Source organism: Dreissena polymorpha, chromosome 12, assembly GCF_020536995.1.
Source record: "Dreissena polymorpha isolate Duluth1 chromosome 12, UMN_Dpol_1.0, whole genome shotgun sequence".
In the NCBI taxonomy this organism is placed as follows: domain Eukaryota; kingdom Metazoa; phylum Mollusca; class Bivalvia; order Myida; family Dreissenidae; genus Dreissena; species Dreissena polymorpha.
In genome coordinates, this window is record NC_068366.1 from 20,451,047 (window position 1) to 20,469,450 (window position 18,404).

General features: G+C 33.7%; 1 protein-coding gene and 7 non-coding genes across 11 annotated transcripts in view; 7 read left to right on the top strand and 1 right to left on the bottom strand.

Moving 5' to 3' along the window:
* Positions 1 to 18,404, bottom strand: part of LOC127853932 (androglobin-like) — a 171,806-nt gene that overhangs the window by 137,144 nt on the left and 16,258 nt on the right. The window lies entirely within an intron of this gene.
* Trnav-cac (transfer RNA valine (anticodon CAC)) lies at positions 7,195 to 7,267 on the top strand. Its single transcript has one exon. It is a non-coding gene; the product is annotated as a tRNA-Val (tRNA).
* On the top strand, positions 7,779 to 7,851 carry Trnav-uac (transfer RNA valine (anticodon UAC)). The gene has a single exon. It is a non-coding gene; the product is annotated as a tRNA-Val (tRNA).
* On the top strand, positions 8,853 to 8,925 carry Trnav-uac (transfer RNA valine (anticodon UAC)). Its single transcript has one exon. It is a non-coding gene; the product is annotated as a tRNA-Val (tRNA).
* Positions 9,876 to 9,948, top strand: Trnav-cac (transfer RNA valine (anticodon CAC)). The gene has a single exon. It is a non-coding gene; the product is annotated as a tRNA-Val (tRNA).
* Positions 10,513 to 10,585, top strand: Trnav-cac (transfer RNA valine (anticodon CAC)). Its single transcript has one exon. It is a non-coding gene; the product is annotated as a tRNA-Val (tRNA).
* Trnav-uac (transfer RNA valine (anticodon UAC)) lies at positions 13,399 to 13,471 on the top strand. The gene has a single exon. It is a non-coding gene; the product is annotated as a tRNA-Val (tRNA).
* Trnav-uac (transfer RNA valine (anticodon UAC)) lies at positions 14,231 to 14,303 on the top strand. The gene has a single exon. It is a non-coding gene; the product is annotated as a tRNA-Val (tRNA).

An 18,404-nucleotide genomic window follows, 5' to 3' on the forward strand; every position in this document is an offset into this window, starting at 1 on the left:
AGCCATTTTCACTTTGTTTCTGAGTGGGAAACATTTAATAAAAGTTAGTGAAACGTTACATACAAGGAGAACAGATCTGAATCGGTGCGGACTAGTAGTATAGTTAACATATACATGAGTGAATCAACCAAATATCAAATTTAAAAACTTAAAGTTTCAATTTTTAATTGAGTAATACGGTGAATACGGCAAGGTTTAAGAACAGGCACAAATGATTAATGATGTAATAATCAAATCGTATTTTATGAGTCGCTAAGATATCAGCTTTTAATTTGATTATGAATTTAATCCATAAAGTCAATCTTCATGTAAGTGTGTAAAGGACAATGAAAGGTATCCATTTATTGACTTTTTGCGTTATAAATGTATATTTAGAGGCTTCTGAACAAAATCAGTGTCACCTTACAAAAAATGAATATTGTATGGGGTGTTAAAGAAGTCTCCCACAAGTGAAAGAAAACAAAGAGGGGATACAAAAAAAATAAATCAAGTATGTACTTGTTTAGTCGAAAATATGATGAGAATCCGTAAAGCTTTACAAAGAAGCCGCAAAACTAAGAAAACAACACCGTAAGCATTGGTAAAAAAGATATGAACCGTGCTCTGTGAAAAGGGGGTTTAATGCATGTGCGTAAAGTGTCGTTCCAGTTAAGCCGCCTGTGCAGTCCACACAAGCTAATCAGGGACGACATTTTCCGCTTTTATGATATACGTTTGTTTAAAGAAAGTCAATTCTTAGAAAAAATCCAGTTTATGCGGAAACTTTGAAATTTTTAAGTTGCTAAACCATCCATCGTATTTTTTTGTCCAAAGTTATGCCCCTCAAGACGTTTCCTTTTATCTGAATATAAAGTGCAATATTGTGACAAAAAAGCATTTGGGGAGCATCACCCGTCTCCGACGGTTTCTTGTTAAAGAATAAATTGTTTTTCGATTATTGTGCTATTTAAATGGATTTGTCTTTTTTTCATTTGTCTAGTAACGACGGTTTATAATTGAAAATCATAAACAACAACAGCAACAACAAAATCTGTGAACATGTTGTTTAAACGTGGTAACAAAAATACCATCGAGCGCATCTGTACTTACTTAATGGCCGCAGCTTGAAGTTTGATTTTTGAGCGACTCAAGCGCTTGTGGGTACCATCAAACACCGGAAGTTCCTCAAAGTGCGCGGCCTGCGCCAGCTGCACGTACTTTCCGAGCATCGCCGTGCGTACCAGAAGTTCCGATGTGTTCACCGAACGAGCCAAAGGTATTTTCGACACCATATAATATATTAAGTCCGATCAGGGTTAGGATAAGACCAGTCTTACAAAATCCAAATTTTTACCACCAGTTCTAGAATGGTTCACACCGTTTTTTTTTATCAATATACATCGACTTCGTAAGAGCCAATAATTGAGAGATAAAGTTTCGGTTATTTATAGTTCTCTCTGTAAGTAGCAATGTGCTTAGTGACGGGTTGTTAATTTAAGATGCCTCTGCCCCTTACACAAAAAGCGAATATTTTAAACTATAACTAGCTACGATATCTAATTAAATGCTGATGTGTCACATGATATATGCACGTCATTTTTTACTTGTAGAAATGTTGTAAAAACAAATAATATATGGCCATGCATTTAAATCAAAAAAACTTAATTATACAATTAAGTACATTGCCTTTTGGGAAACATCGTTTAGTTATTGATAACGAAAAGAGCGACAATAAATAATTTCCCAAAATGATCAGGGTATGCATTTCATTGAAGAAATATTTAAAGTTACGTTTTCTTACACAGCTTTTGGCATACTTATTTTATTTTAAATGTTCACCTAATATTTGCCGATTTTTTTTATTACCAACATAAGCCAATCCACTTTAATTATACACTTAGTCCAATTCAACCCGAATTCCAAAGATCAATCTAAATACCATAGAAAAACTCAGTCTTCATCGGCTGTGTTCAGAATCATCACAACGCCGTCAAATCCATACAGCGATAAAATGATAGCTTCATTAACGATCATTTGCAACTCATGCATCACGAAAAAATAATCTCACCTCAAAGGTGAGCACTGATGGTCGTGTAGTCGCTACTCAGGCTTAGCTTTTATATCTGTAACTTTTTCAAAGAAGCTAATGCGTCTCTATTCATCCCGTATTAGCCAATCACGCCGAATAAATGGCGGATTTTGAATATGGTTATAATAGTTGTTTTCATATTAAATAAGACGTTCGAATAAAGTTATATTTACATCGCAATTTAAAATAGTCAATACGACGTTTAAAACTATTAATTTAGAGGTTATTCTAACTTGTGTATTGTGATACTAATTACGAAAATCACAAACCAGTTGTAATGTCCTTGAGTATAAAATAATCGAATGATTTCACGTACATATTCACGATCCGGCTGACAATAAAATTTATTTTTTAATAAATCAAAATTTCTTTTGAGTCGAATTAAACGTAATCGCAGCATTTCGTAAATTCAATGAGTGTTTTGGTAAGTAATTTTTATACATTCAGAAAAAAAACGTTTTCAATGACAAAAGTAATTCAATACCACTAGGTATGCACAAGCCATGTTTGCATATATGGTTCGATGTTTTATTTAAAACGAACGTTAACATCGGGAAACAATTGAATTATAAAATTACACGTATCACGTGAGATTTTCTTCGAAATATGAAAACGTTTATATCGCACTGACGCTTGACAATACATCTTCTTGTGAGTACTAAATATACATGTACCTCGCGCAAATATTACACAGATCAATGGACGGACATTTAAAACAGCAAACTTACTATCACATATTATCCAAATATGAGTAATTTAGAGGTACATTTCATAGGCTTATCACATAGCTCAATCTCACCGGCTTGCATTCAAAGCACAGAGGTCAAGCCTTAGTCGGTTTCATAATTATGAACACAGCATATCACAGCAATAAGAAATTCAACATCACTGGCCACTAATTATCTATCCATATGCGTAGCTTAACTGTTAGACTGTTTACAGCCCTGCATTATCATTTTTATAGAGATAACTCTCTCCTACTTCTTGTGCTGTACTTATACTAAACAGAGTTACGTTTTCTTATCAGCTTAAAATGATAATTTAGCCAGAAGAGAAAAGGAGCTTTGATATTGTTTTGCAATACATCTCAAGAAGTAATTGTGAAATTAGAAAAGAAAATTATCAGTCTGTTGACAGACTACTTAACTGTGAACAAACACATACATTTGGGCCGTACTCTGTGAAAAGGGGGTTTAATGAATGTGCGTTGAGTGTCGTTCCAGATTAGCCTGTGCAGTCCGCACAGGCTAATCAGGGACGATACTTTCGACCTTAACTAGATTTTTGCTAAGAAGAGACTTTCTTCAAACAAAAAATATCATAGAAGCGGAATGTGTCGTCACTGATGAGCCTGTGCGGACTGCACAGGCTAATCTGGGACGACATTTTACGCACATGCATTAAACCACTTTTTTACAGAGCACGGCCCATTTATAATATTCGTTAGCCTTTATTTCACGTTACACATTATGCCCTTCAAGTAAAACTAGTAGTTGAACTCACTTCATAACTCATAGACATTTACCACACATAAAACCGTCTATGCTATACCCGTATTTCTATCTGCTGTTGTTACAAATTATTATTTTTTAACTTTGTATTACCGTAACTGTAAAAGGATACTGATAATATGAAAAAGATTGCTGATACAAGTTTTGTAGATTGACACACACAATAAAAACCGAGAACTGAACTCCGTTCAAATGTGTAACAACAAAAACTGTGTTGTTAGATACATAATGCCTACGGCAAAATGTTTGATGTTTTGACATTGAAGATTGATCATGGAAAGGGTAAACTGAAACAAATGCCACCGGTTGAAGATCTATATCTGGCGTAATGAATTGCAAAAAATAATAATTCAATGTCATGCATAAACAACGGACTAGCATGCCTAATGCAATTAGTGAACATATTTCTGTTCTACGTGAAAGCGCAATACACACACCTTACTAACAACTTAATAAACGAGCATTTATCAATTCGATTACTATCGATGAATGCTTAATTACCATATCATTAAGGCACATGCCAGAAAACGCAAACGATTTTAACAATGTCAAAGACAATATGCGTGAACCGATGTAGAGAAAATCAATAATCTTATCGATTCATCATGAAAATGGCTAGAAACCTTGTCACCTTTTGTTACGGCCAAATAGAACCCGTCGCAAATTAATGATTCTGCAAGATGTAGCTATTTTGTTACACTTATTTTAAACGGATAGGAATAATGAAACTCTACAAACATAATCAGGAGTTTGCTTGTTCCCATCGACAATTCTTATTCAAGGATATTGCTCAATTGCCTAAAGTATATACTACATCATCACATTTGACACAAATAGACCATTACAATTGGCCCAAAATTAATCTCAAAGCATACACTTGTAAAATAATATCAATATTAGCATGCAAAATTAAATATTTTTTAAAGTAAAACGAAGAATTGAAAAGAAAACTAAGGAACACGTATATATATCTCTCACTTAACATGATTTTAAAATTAACTTAAAATAAATATCACTAGATATGTAGAATACATTTAGTACATTTAATTCAAGCTCAGTATTGTCATTAATACAAGAGCCCCAGAGCTAGATGCAAGAAAAACTTAATAAACAGCGGTCCTAGACTTGAAAACAAGGAAGATTTTTTCCATCACCATATTCTGTAATATATTCGAAATTTGAGAAAAATATAATACCGTTTCCGTTGCAGAAGTAGAAGAGGTTGCATGCGCGTATCCGGAGTTGGAATAACCGTCATGCGTCGCATTGACGCTCGACTCTCGTTACGTGACGTCATAGGTGACGTCATTTTAATAATTGTTAACGATTGTTAACAATTAAGCGTTATTTCCAAAATAATTTGAATGTTTACTGTACAGTTCGAACTATTTCGATCATTTGTTTGATTATCCTATTGATTTGAAACACAACTAATCGGCAATATCAACAAGTCAGTTAAAACACATCCCAACAGTTCTCGCAATATCGTGTCCATGACTTTGTTATTTTCTTCAACAATTCTTATAGTATGAAAGTTTCTTTGTAAATTCTTTCTGTTTTATGCAATTCACATCAAATTCTATGTTTAGGTACTAGGGATTTTCCCTGGCCAATGCGCTTATTAAAACATTTCTATGTTTGAGATGGAAACTGTTTCATTTTACGAGACATGCATGAAATAGCAAAATGTCAAATTATAATTTGATTTCCCACTGACTTTTGTTTTGAACTACAAGACATAGAAATCCAAGCTTTTGTGTAAAACCAAACACACTTTTCATGTTCAAATATACCACCCGCAGAACGTATTGTTAGGAACACTAATGACAATCACTTCATAGGATACTCGATTACACATTCGCATTAAAATTCTTTAATGTTAGGCAGTAGTTGATAGCAATGTATACTTACTTTAAGACGATAAAACGGCGGACGAAAACAAAGTACTCGTCTTCATATAGGCTAGAAGACACTTAAAAGTTCACCGTAATTGATAATGCTGATTTTATGTTTGCAGTAAATCGTTTTAGCTTTACAGACCGTAAGTGAATCAATCCATATGATTACAGTTATGTGAAGGAGTGAAGGTCGCACCTAATCCATTAATTTTTGTATATTGATTGATTTAGTGATTAATTGAGTGAGTGATAGATTGAATTCGTTAGCGAACGAGAAAGGGATGCATAGAATGACGTACGGAGGGAGAGATGCGAAGGAAAGAGCGAGCGTTTGCAATACTTCATATTAAGAGCGCGGCTTCCATCCATGACAGAATTGAATCCCGCCACAAGAATGAAAATGTACACAAACATAAGCACATGCTTTTTTTTCAAAGTTCAAATATAAGTTTGATTTTATTTTATAGTCTGAAATTAATGGTATCTGACGCTACTGAATTCTTTCGTCGCACCGTCGCAGACAAAAGTATAAGACCATGAAACTTGTTCGCAAACGGGACCCGACGGACACTGGTCGGCGTGGAAACTCCAGCGCGAGGCTTTTTAGACTGAAATGTACGGACGAAATAAATGACGCCGACGAATCCGACGGCGTGTATCGTCGGCGGTTTATTTTATACGACTACGTTTACGCATTTTGACCTCAGTTGAGATAAATAATGTGCACATAATTCAGAATAATTTTAAATTAAATTCAAAGAAGATTTTTTTTAAGAAAACGTATTCTGTGTTCTTTCACAATTAAGTGTGTTTCAACGGTTTTTGTAGAAATGCGTACACTTTTTTACGACAACAATGCTTCCGTACATAAAAGACAAATTATGATTATTTTAATAAAACCAAATTACATTTGAGTGCATGCCTATTGTGTGCTTTTAACATAGAAATGGAGTGAGCGTAACAACTGTAGAATATGCTAAAAACTATTTTTCAAAAAGTTTTGAATCATCGCATTTGGGTGAAGTCCCATTTCGACTTACTTTGTGAACGTTAGGAACAGGAAAGCACGGGAGGTAATCATAAGACGAAGTATTTACGAACCTCTAAAGGTGGTCTCCCTTTGTTTATTTTTCTAGTGGATATACATTTTTATCGCAGTCTGCACACTGGTCTACCCATGTGATGTTACAACCGCTATTCTATTTAACATATATTTAACCATCTATTTATAGTATGCAATGTAAAATGTTTGGTTAGTAACAACAAAAAAGTAACTTTCCTCGAATAGAAGAAAACCACTACACAGGTGCGGTACAATGATTTCAGATTTGAAAGGCGTTCATTTGGATCATTTAAAATAACAGTTATTAGTAACTTTTCTTGCATTATGTTTTGGTTGGTTAAATTTTTTAATTCATAAGTGGTAAGAATAAGAAATTGTTTCACGACTTATAATGTACAATTAATGTAAGTTCGATCTATATTTTAATCAAATAGAAACTGGCAACCTACAAATATAAACTTGAAATTTTTATTATACCATAGTTACAAGCAGAGACGTAGATAATGTTACCTACGTTTCTTTTTTAGTAAGAACATGAATGGGAACGACATCAACGCATAACGTTAATGAACGAAACAAATAATCCTAGCTCTGCGCTTTGTATTTGTACGACCGCGACATTATAGTCGATATTTACTTCCAGGTAAATCAAGTGTTTCCATAGTGTAGTGGTTATCACGCTCGCTTCACACGCGAGAGGTCCTGGGTTCAAGCCCCAGTGGAAACATAAATTTTTATTCATGGATTATGATTTTACAATTTACAATTGAAAATGCAAAATCTGCTCGTAGTCTTATGAAAAGTAGAACAGAAATTAAACTCACAAAAAAAACTGTTGGTGATTCGCGTGTATGTTTTCTCGTTTTAAGAACCATTCCTTAACTGTTTTGTCAAGCAATTAAAAATAAACACTTTATTTTAAGTTCATAAGCCACCTATAGATGTTCAGCTCAAAGCTGTTTATAATCATTGTCGATCGTGAAATCAGATACGAATTATAACTTATATCCGTTCATGATTGATCGATATATAGATGCATACAAACATGGACACTTAAGATTTTACTTTAATGTATTTGCGGGGGGTGCATCACTATTTTATTTCAAGTATTATAATGTCACAATTGGTTCTATATGTGTGAAGATCATCTTGATAACAGATGTTGCCATAGTATGAAGCAACGTTTGTCAATAAATACCAAGTTATGTCTATAAACATATATCTGTTATGTGCTATAGGGTTCCATAGTGTAGTGGTTATCACGTCTGCTTTACACGCAGAAGGTCCTGGGTTCGAGCCCCAGTGGAACCATTTTTAATAATTTAACTTGAACGGTGAAACAGGTTATCATCGAGGATATTTGTTGGTTTCAGGATATTATCGATTTAAATTCATAAGTGATTAGATAACATTAAACTTTCAAGAGTGTGACAGTTTATTATGTACGATTCGTACATAAGTTCGATCTATCTTTAATGAAATCTCATCCGAGTTACTCAAGGTTGATGTCTTATTAGCCCTAGGAATACATAAATAGAAACGACCGCAAAGTACGAAGAAAATTTTCCGAGCTTTGCAGTGCGTATTCGCATGGTGTTGATCATTGGCATACACGATTTTTACTTTTTTACTTATATATAGACATGAAATATATAAATAAAATATGCAATACAAATGTAAATGTAATTGTTAAAAACAAAAGGAAAAACAACACAGGAAAATAACGCACAGAGTTAAAATACTTTAAAATAAAATTAAAACACTCAAATACTAACAACACAAATCTAAGAAGTAATAGATTAATTGAAAAAAAATTAAGAGTAAAATTACAATAGCTGACCTTCTAAAAAGTATTATAGAAATCAAATCAACGAAAACACCGCCTCTGATTCGTGTCCCATATTTTGTCTACTGTAGGAAACAGAAATAAATTGTTTCATTAAAAAAATTTAAAAATAACATTTTTTTAGTTTTTTTTTATTAAGACACCTAGATCTATGAAAATTCAGCTGAAATCTGTTTTAATCGTTTCCGATGGTGAACATATATAATATATTTTACATAATTGCATAATTGATAAATTAATACTTTCGCATAAACATGCAAATAATTAGGAGTTGTCGATGTTCAATATAGTGCAGTTTCAAGAGAAATAATTACTATAATATTTATGATAATATCACCATGGTTTCTATGGGTCTAACGAATATAAAGACAACATATGATGTAAGATTATGAAACAAAATAATGTTCGAATACTGAACAATTAGTTATATCTTTAAAAAATATCTAGCGTATATAGACTACATCTAGGTTCCGTAGTGTAGTGGTTATCACGTCTGCTTTACACGCAGAAGGTCCTGGGTTCAATCCCCAGCGGAACCACTTTTTTTTTTAATTTAATGCCGGTGACATCAAAAGCGGTTAAATAAATAGATGTTTGTTGGTCTTGAAAGACTTTCGATTTTTAATTCACGAGCAATCAGATAAATTAATCTGTTTCGCGACTGGTGCAGTTTATGATATATAATTCATAAAAGCTCGATCTATTTTTTAATCTGTTCTGTTTAATATTTACTGGTCTTGTTCTCAAGTGTTTCCATACTGTAGTGGTTATCACGCTCGCTTCACATGCGAGAGGTCCGAGAACAATAAGAAACAAAAGTCATCTTTTACATAAAATTTCCAGTATAACTTAAACAAGAACGAAAGAACTTCATTTGCGGTCAAATGCCTAAAAAACTAAAATAAAAAAACCCCTAAGAACTCTTGATGTTAGCTTAAAATATATAACAATTTTTTATAAGTAACAATATAATAGCTGACCTGAAAAGTGTTTAGAAATTAAACCAATGAAATCACTGCTTGTGATTCGCTTAATATTATCTGTATTCTACAGGAGCCATTAATTAAATGTTTTATAAAGCTATTTTAAAATGTATATTTTCCAATCGGTTTATTATATTTTAAATCCCTATGAATATTCAGCTGAAAGCCGTTTATAATCGTCGCCGATCGCGAACTTAGATACTCAATATATCTCATACCCTTTCTTGATTGATCAATAAACATGTTCGCATAAATATGAAATTAATTTGGAAAGTGGCGAATTTCATTTTAATTAAGTTGCTAAAAAACCAAGTGTTTCCGCGATATACCTAGTATTCAAGTGTTTCCATAGTGTAGTGGTTATCACGCTCGCTTCACACGCGAGAGGTCCTGGGTTCCGCGATATACCTAGTTTTCAAGTGTTTCCATATTGTAGTGGTTATCACGCTCGCTTCACACGCGAGAGGTCCTGGGTTCCGCGATATACCCACCGGTAGTTTTCAAGTGTTTCCATAGTGTAGTGGTTATCACGCTCGCTTCACACGCGAGAGGTCCTGGGTTTGAGCCCCAGTGTAAACAAACGTTTGTTTTTGTGTTTACGCATAAACACGCAATCAATTTGGAGGGTTGCGATGTTAACTTTTATGTTAAAGTAAGTAAATATAAAAGTGTGTTCGATGCGACTGAGAAATATCTATACAACAGGTGTTGTCAGAGTATGAAATAATGTGTTCCGATAATAAACAACAAATTATGTTTGCTATGTTTATAAGTATTTATCTATAAAATAAAATGAAGTAGTGGCTATTCCATCTACTTTTAACGCAGAAAGTCCTCGGTTTTAGCTCCAATGGAACCATTCTTTTCGATAACGTAATGCCGATGACATTAAAACAGGTAAAGATATAGGATATGTGTTGGTTTCGTTATCGATTGTAATTCGCGAGTGATCAAAGATCTTTTATATTTTCAACAGCGAGGCGCAGTTTCTTTAAGTCAATTAGCAACTGGGTAGCTCCAAATATTGTTTATACCATAGTTACAAATAGAAACCACTGTGACGCATAGTGCCAATATACCGTTACTTTGAAAATAATTCAGGCTTTCCAATTGTACGCATGGCATCGATTATCGCTATAATATGTTTTCATAGTGTAGTGGTTATCACGCTCGCTTCACACGCGAGAAGTCTTGGGTTCGAGTCCCAGTAGAAACATCCATAATTTTAGTTACATAAAATGTCATTAAAACATAAAAAAGAAAGAAAAGAAAAAAATGCTTTAATATCATTAAAATTAAATAATAACAACAAAAACCTAATAACTATAAAATATACAATTTAATGTTAATATAAATGTAATGATAAGAAAAACTCATTACTGATGATGTTGGCATGAATTAGGTTATAATTGTTTAAAGTACGTTACAAAAGCCGACTTTTTGAAAAGTCTGATAGAAATAAGAGCAACGAAAACATCGCCTGTGATTCGTGGTTCATATATAGTGTATAGTACTACCCATAACTTAAGAGTTTTGTAAAACCAACACACAATCGTCGAAACACTTCACACCGCAAAACCACGCCAACTTCACTACAAAAAGAACAACGCCACAACAGCAACGTCTTACCACATAATTAATCTTTACTTTTTATTGGAAATATACGCAGAATTTTTTTTAATCGAATAAGTTCATAAGCTCATTAATTTTCTTTTCTTACTATATTGTGTTCATTGTTTTAAAAAGCTTATAATTATAAAACCAAATAAAAATGTTTCGATAAAACCTCGAACACTTAAAGTTAGACGCACACAATAAATATAACTTAAGTTTTAACAAAATCCACATAGTAGGGACAAACTGGACTACACATCTATATGATAATCAATAAAAAATAGTAAACTACTCTTAAAGAGAGTGTCTGATGTTAAAAAGAGTACTTAAATACACTTTGACAGTGCAGTAACAATAATTTATTATCAACCTCTTGAAACGTCCATTAGATCAGTGACTTAAAAACAAATCTGTACTTGTAGGATGTTTGTTCCTTTAAATTACCCTGAATAAGTATTCGCCACTCTTAAAATATCCACTGATTAGTTATTACCATTTATTGTATGCTTTCCGGTGGTTTATAGAGAAATATCGGTGAATTAAAACTGATAATTTCACTGTTTCAAACAATGAAAATTATCAGTGAAAATTATCGAAAATTTTCACTGTTTATGTTAAATGACGTCATTTTTTGACGAAATGACGTCATTTTCCCAACGAAATTCTAAAGTTAAACACTTTAACAATGTATATAAACTGTGAAATAAAGCATAAAATAAAAAGAAAATTTGTTGTGTTCGGTGGATTATCGATTTTAATTCACTCGTGATCATATAAAATGTATATTTTCACTCGTGGCTGCGCCACTCGTGAAAATATTATTTTCTATGATCACGCGTGAACTAAAATCGATAATCCACCGAATCCAACAAATATCCTCTATCTAATTTATTACTCAGTTTGCCATAGTATAAACCTAGTGATGCTCATTTATTATTGTTAGTCCATGTGATAACTCATTTAATGGAATCATTTTTTATATAGAAAAAAAAGACGTCTGTAAACAAATGTGTTGTTGTTTACATTATTTTTAATTAGAGGATTCTAGATCCTCATATTATCAGTTTCCGATAAAACAATTGACTTACTTTCAAGTTGACATTGTTTTGTGATGCAATTTTACCTTTAGTGTGGCCCGTATCTTAAAATGTATTGACATGTAAATATATGAATGGAAACAACTTATGCAAAAAGGACCAATGTGCCTTCTTATATCACTGTCACATTGTACCTTTTTGCACCTGGGGAGCGATATGACGCTTCATGTGTTCACATCTGTTTGTTCATGTTCAAACCCGCAGGCTCTCGAGCTGTCACAGTAACATATTTTCCTACCTTTTCCTATGATTCTAAAGTCGCTCCTAATTTTGACTTTTTTGGTAAATCTAATAATTTTTTATAAAAGTACTTCCCAGTAAATTACTAAGATTATCTTTATTGAAGTTATAACATAGCGAGAAAAATACCTGGGACCTTTGACAATTTCCCATCTTTCTTGTTTATGCTCGATATATAATATAATGACATTAAGTTGGTGGTTATGCAAATTTACTAATTTTTGTCCAGTTCTGGCTTCCATAACGTATTGTGTCGCTTTTGATATTTTTTACTTTCCGCAACGCCCAGGTTTTGTCAGTACTGTAAAACCTGTTTTATAAAGTTTCTCTAGCTAAGGTATCTTAACAAGTGGTAGCTCCTGATAGATCTGCTATAAACCCACTATGTACCATAATTATGAATAAGAAGAAAATACCGCAACGCATAGCCTAAATGTACGATAATACGAGCTTTACAATTTGCATGCGCATGGCTTTGATCATTTTTCATGGACGATATTTACTTCCTTTAATGCAAGTTTTTCCATAATGTAGTGGTTATCACGTTCGCTTCACACGCGAGAGGTCCTGGGTTCGAGCCCCAGATGAAACACAGGTCTACTTTTGCTAAGTTTTTTTTTTATGAGTGGTTATCACGTATGCCTTACACGATCAAGCTGCTGGGACCGGGTCACAGCAAAACCAGAACGTAATTGTTTTATAAAGGAATTATACAATTTATATTTTATTTGAGTATGTTTGATATTTAACGCCGATGATGATTCAGGTGAAACGTGTTAATAATCGTTGCCGATCGTGGACTTATATACAATATAAGTGAAATCATTTCATGATTGATTAAAATATTATATTTCACATAGAAATGCTTATAGGTTTGAGAGTGTCGATTTTAACTTTAATGTAGTGGCAGGGGGAAGAATCACCATTATATTTAGGTATTTTAGGTATTATACTTTCGCTATGGTTTCTATGCGTCTGGGGAATGTTTTGGCAACAGAAAGCGACATATTATGAACATTATTATACGCCAACTAAGGTTTATCAATATAATTCATATTATCTTTTGGTTACAATATAGGGTTCCATAGTGTAGTGGTTATCACGTCTGCTTTACACGCAGAAGGTCCTTGGTTCGAGCCCCAGTGGAACCACATATTTTAGTATATTATGTCATAAATTATCTAACGTAATACACATTCTCATTTTGTTAAATTTTTTTTTCACTGTATTCATAATGACAGATTTGTAGCGGTTATCACTTCTGCTGTACAGGCAGAAGATACAGCCTCAGCGGAACCATGTTTCCCCCCATAATCATGTTTTAAATGGTCTATATAATTGGCATTATATACGTGTACCATTGTAATAAATAACATTAAAACATTTTGCAAATAATCATTTGAAATATAACTTTTAAACGTGAAAAGAATTGTAACAAATGCTGACTGAACAAATTTGTTTCGCCGTTTTGAAAAAGTATCTAAGTGGTTAAGGGTTAAATACGTATCTAATATAAGTGGTAAAGGGTTAATTTCAGAGGCAGAGGAGCATGGTCGTAGAAATGATTCCATCTGCACACAAGTTATGAGACCGGGCCTATCAATGAGTTAAATATATTTGTTTAATAAGGATCCTTAGTGTAGGCCGAGTGGTTATCAAGTTTGATTTACACGCAAGTACCAGCGTAGCTATAACTTTATTATGAAGAAGTGTGAAGTGTATTAAAAGTTTAGACGCGCCGGAAGGCGAGAAAAGCAGTATTTTGTTCGTCCAAAAGTATCACAAGAATCTTTGTCAGACTCCGAGGCATATATAGAGTGTTAAACATATATAATAACAGATTATGGTGCAATACGTGTTCATATACTTTAACGCATTACATATATTATAAATTACCTGTTTGCACATAGGGTTCCGTAGTGTAGTGGTTATCACGTCTGCTTTACACGCAGAAGGTCCTGGGTTCGAGCCCCGGCGGAACCACAATATTAACTCAAATTTAAAAACAAAGCTACCATTTTTGGATGAAAATGACTCTGCTATATGAATTACCTTTACAAAGTTGAATGCAGAGGATGGTTTTGATCGGCTGATGAAGGAAATGGTGATATACATGTAAATACCAACACATTGTTTAATATGATTTCAGGTCATGCTAGCGGATTCCGCAGTGTACTGGTTTCACGCTCGCTCCACACGCGAAAAGTCTTGGACAAACTACGTCGGCTAGTGTTATAATTTGGTTTCATCGTGTACATTTATTTAATCTGCTTTAATCACACATAAGCTTTTGTTTAATCACAAGCTTCTATCAAAACTAATTTTAATTTTCAATTCACTGAAATCACTATATAATGTTTCACCCCGTTTCACACAAACAACACAAACTGTGAATTACATTGTTTCCTCGTTTTTTAAATAGTAAATCTTTAACCTTAACAGCATAACTTCGGTAAAGAATCAATCTGAATGTATTTCGAAATACCACAGTCAGGAGAGAAACAACGCCACCACGCTTAATTAAAATAGTACCTGCGGGATGTTACCACTGGAGATGGAAATAACAATATAACGACTTTTGATACAACTAACCAGCGGTACCACTCTGCAGAATATCCACGCATTTAATATCACTGCAAAATGATATCTTAAAATCTAAGCACAACATCCATAATTGCTTACGTGGACAGACAGCATCTAGAAGGTCGCCGGAAGTTCAGCTGTGAATGCTGCCGACTCAGACGTCTTCTCAATGCCATTGGGTGCCAAATACCGAGAACTGGGTAGCTTCACGTTTATATCGAAAGAGTGCAGATGCGATGGTTTAATTGTCTTAAAATATCAACAAAGCTCAGTATCCGTGATTTTATAACTGCACTCGAATAGAGCGCTCAGTCACACTGACACAATTCCACGAAATAATATAACCCAGCGATTAATACTATATGGCTGTTTGTTAATTTTCTTGTACATATGTTTTCTTTGGGATATAGTTTTTTAGTTCATCAATATGCTGTACATGTATTCTGTACACAGAAAAGTTAAACCAAAATAAAGGTTTGTTTTTAACGAAATGCCGTTTAATTCTAAAGCTGTCTGAATCACAGCAAAATTACATGCCCGCTCGCAGGAAAATTCCAAAATCAATGTCAAAAAGCATCCCGTGCGTTGCAGAAGCAAAAGCCTCTGACAAGTGACGCATACTACAGTATTGCTCGTGGAAATCACTCTCGGAAAACTTCCGGTTCTAAGGAACTTTGATTCTAGCATTTCTTGATGCGCTTTTTGTGATCAGTATCGATTAACATCGAGTATTGAGAATGGCATTGAGTTAATCCCCTTGACGTTTATGAATATTTAATATAATAAGAATTGATTTTATACTTCCTCAGCAGCCGACTTTTAAAACAATTTCAGTGAAGCGGTCATCCTCTAACCCAGTGACATTCTGATGAAAATTAATGCTACAAACGCCATCGGCATAACACTTGAACACAACCAGAAGAACAATATCAACACCACCAATAACTCACTACAAGCAATAACTCTACAACATCAACAACGCCTGGTAATATAATGAATTTTTAGTGTTTTTTTTGTGTGGAAATACAAGAAGAAATTGATTTAATCGAATGACTTAACAAGGTTAATAAGATTTCTTTCCCGTTATAATGTTCCTCTTGTTAAGATATCTTGTGAAAGATCACACGCGAGAGGTCCTGTGTTCGAGCACCAGTGGAAACAAATTGTGTATTTTTTACTGACGCGAATGTATTTTGTTTAGCGTGCGTCGCTCGAGCTGCTGTGATCGAGTCCCAGCGTACCAATACTTTCAGTGCTGTATGAAGCAATGTTGAACTTTACATTTACATTGTGTTTTATTTCATATTAGAACCTTACAAATATCTCTTTTAAACGTTAATAATCGTTGCGATCGAAGGAATAAACAAAAAAATAAAGGTAAATAATTTCATGATTGATCAATATTTATATTTTCCCATAAACAAGAAATAATTTGGAGACTGTGACTTTTACTTTTAATGGTAATGGAATATGACAATGGGGGAGGAATAACAATGTGAACATCATTCGATACAACTAGCCAGGGGTATCACTTCACAATGAGAGCTTTAAGTCCACGAACCAATTTTTTACATGCGCAGGCCGCATCTAGATGATCGCCGGAAGTTCATCTGTGAATGCTACTGACCCAGATGCATTCGCAATGCCACAGCGAACCAGAGACCAAGTAGCAGACAGCGCACTTTTAGATTGAAACAGCGCCAATTCTATGCTTTCAATTACACTACATATCACGATAACAGACTATCGCATTATAAAGTAGTTTAATATATGCATTGGAATAAAGCGCTCATTAACACCGACAACATTCCACGAAATAATATAATCCATCGAATAAAATGAAATGTTTTTGTTTTGTAATATTTATTGTACATGTGTATTCGTTTTTTTTTTACGTTAGAGTTCACTACCATGCTATATACAACCAGACCCATGAGACGTGCAAACCTATAGGTATTTATTATAAAGAAATATCTCCTAAATTCCAAGGCTGCCTGTATCACAGTAAAACTACAACCCCGATAGCAGGCAAATTCCTAAAATCAAGTTCAAGAGAAGCAACAGTCACAGTAATTCTTGTGGTAATCAAGAGAAGCTACAGTCACAGTAATGCTTGTGGTAATCAACTCTTGGAAAAAATTGCGGTTTGGATGAAATGTCTAGAAGCGTGTTGTGATCAGTATCGATTTACATCGGGTATATAGACAGGCATCTAGTAAATTCATTTGAAAACTTTTTAAATTTAGGACCATTTAATATAATAATAGTTGATTTTATACCTGGAAATAATGAAGCAATGTCTTTTTCAGCAGGAGCCTATGATTTCCTTGAAGCGGACATGCGCATACTCAGTGACATTCTGATTGAAATAAACCTCGCTTTGAGAAAATGGGGTGTATTGCATATGCGTAAAGTAGCGTCCCATATTAGCCTGTGCAGTCCGCACAGGCTTATCAAAGACGCCACTTTCCGCCTTAATTGGACTTTTGCTAAGAAGAGATTTCCTTTTAACGATACATACATCTCTATGTATAAAGTATTAAATACCTATGTTTTAGATAGAGAGCTGTCTCTTATAACTCTGTACTGAGTGGCAATACACTTGTAATCTATGAATAACTTGTATGTGTATATAGCTGTCAAATATGTGTATTGAAGAGACGTTAATAAACTATTAAAACTACAATAAAAGCGAATGGGTAATCTGAAAAGACATTTTACGCTCAAGCATTAAACCCCGATTTCATAGGGTGAGTGTAAAAAACACCTGCTGCACACGCACCATCGTCTAACACAACCAGTGATACAACATCACCACCAATTAAATTGCCACAAACAAGAATACCACTATATCAAAAACGACTGGCAACATCGTTAATATTTAGTTTTTGGTAGAAATACACGCCTTTTTTAATTAGAATAAGTTAACTAAGTTCAAAAGGTTCTTTTCATTTTGAGTTTATATTATTACTAGGCCTATATTGCTTTAACCGATAATAAAGGTTGCGACAAAACACTCGCAGAATCAGACCAAGACAATCTCAAGAAATCCAGAAAAAACAAACATAAATCGCAAGAGATTAAATGAACAAAAGAAGTCATTGCGCAACCTCAAGAACACACAGAGACAATTCGATTTAGGAGTCCGTTAACTATATCAATATATACCACCAAGTTCTACATTATACCGTCAGTGCTAAGTCACTGGCCTATTCAAATATGCCTCCGGAGCAAACAACTGATGAATTCAGGCGTAAATCACTGACCAAATGTTGACCAATTTACTTAGCAATTTCCTTATTAAACGAAAGATTTTAGAAAGGACATGTTTTCAGATTGGGGAACTTTTTGGGACACGTATACATGTATATCGCATATCGACCTGTATATACTTGAATATATACATATATATATATATATATATATATATATATATATATATATATATATATATATATATATATATATATATATTCAGACATGTATATGTATATATCGACA